Source organism: Falco biarmicus, chromosome 15 (genome assembly GCF_023638135.1).
Source record: "Falco biarmicus isolate bFalBia1 chromosome 15, bFalBia1.pri, whole genome shotgun sequence".
Classification (NCBI taxonomy): Eukaryota; Metazoa; Chordata; class Aves; order Falconiformes; family Falconidae; genus Falco; species Falco biarmicus.
The window spans coordinates 23,664,958-23,666,842 of NC_079302.1; positions in this window are offsets into that span (position 1 = coordinate 23,664,958).

Here is a 1,885-nt window from a genome sequence, read left to right on the forward strand (position 1 = left end):
CAGCTATCTCGAATTTTCCCACGATGGCTTGCATCAGCCCGTGGCTCTAGCAAATTCTCTGCCTGCACCTCAGCCGCTTGGCTGTGGTCCATACCCGTGATCCACCTTTCCCAGAAGCTGAGGAATGATGCAAAGGGAGCCGAGTGTCCTGCCCAGACAGGGAATGCCTTGGCCTGGACATCTGGAGAGCTGTTCTTTGTACCTTCCCTGCTCCGCCAAACCTGAGCCGTTTGGCTTTTGGCCAGAACTACCCCCGTTCCTGCACTGACATGCCCTCCCACCGCTAAGCTCCCCCTTGAGACACCAGGCTCTGTCCCTCTCCTCCCCTGAGGTCAGGCAGGCAAGGGTGGACTTGCTGACCCCCCGCAGCACAGTTTGTTGGCCTTAATTTGTGCAAGGCCAAAGCCAGGGTTGAGGATGAAGCTTGAACAGACAAGTGTCCCTTGGCCACTTCAACAGGCTGAAACACCTAGAAACCCTCCAGGACTGCTTGGAAACCTTCCAGAGCTGCCTGGAGCAACCCTTTCCTCCGGGTCTGCTCTGACAACAGCTACAGTATTTAAGTTGTAGGTGTGACAGATGGATAACATTCAGTGTTGCCCCACAGGTATCACTGTGGTGTGGCCGGGAATGGGGCCGTGCCCAGGCACACACACTGCACACAATGGCCACTCAGTCCCAGGGTGGTCCATACGCTGTTGCTCTTGCTGCAGGGAGGCACCAGACTCCCAGCTGACTTCCAAGGAAAACATCTGACTGATGGGTACAGGGGCTTCAGGACAGGCCTGAAGCTCCCCCAGGAGCTCCTGCTATGCCTAAAGGCAATGGAGAAGCAGCACCTGCGTGTCTCCACGCACCGATGAACGCTCTGCGGGGAGGATCTGAGCATCCCATGGCCTCCCCAGGTGGCTCCTGCTGCAGCATTGCCCAAACCGTAGACAGACAGTTTGTAATAGAAGAAGATACATTTAAGATAGTTCAGCGACGTTTGGTAGGTAGTTTGAGATAATAACACAGATCAGGCAGGTGATCAGGCAGGACTGGGTGGGCATCAGCCTGAGGAGCATCACCTGCTCCATCTGGGGCTGCTGCTGCAAGGACCTTTGCAACTGGGAAACATCCAGCCGTCCTGTTCAAGAGATGGGATCCTCCACGCACGCGCTATCTGATGCAACAGTCCCAATAAATTATCTTTTTTGCTTTTAAAACACACCCTGCTCTCTACTCCTCTGTGTAGCACTAATCCATCTTGTCGTGGCAATTCGCTGTGCTCACTCAAGCCCACGTGAGCAGCCACAGCCCGGGGATGGAGTGCCAGTGGCCGGAGCAAGCCGTAGCTCCGGTGGCCCCGTCCCAGCCCTGACCCACGCCCGAGCAGGCGGTGCGGTCCCTTCGGCAGGCGCCGGGTGCTGCCCGCTTTGCTACCTGGGCTGGAGCGGGCAGGTGGCCGTAACGCCCCGAGGGGAGGCCACGGTCGTGGCCGGAGGGCGCCGCTTCCCACGGGTGGCCGGTCGGGGAGACCCGGGGCTGCGGGGAGCGGCCGGAGCCGGCGGGAAAGGGCGCGGTGCGAGGCCGAGGCAGCGCTCCGGTGGGCGGCATCGTGCCCAGCCGCCGGGCAGCGGGGACGGGCAGGCGGCCCAACAACAGGGCGGGCGGGCGGGCGTGCGCCCAGGGAACGCGCGGGGGGCGGCGGGGAGCCTGCTGGGGGTGGGGGTGGAGCTGGGAATGGCGGTGGGAACGGGGCTGGGAACGGAGCTGGGCCAAGATGTGCCGGGCCGCCTTGGTGCCAGCCCCGGTCTGGAGCCGCTGCCGGTGCCTGTGCCAGGCCGTTCCGCCCCGCCCCTTCCGCCCCGCCCCTCCCGTCGCTTCCGCCACGCCACGCCCC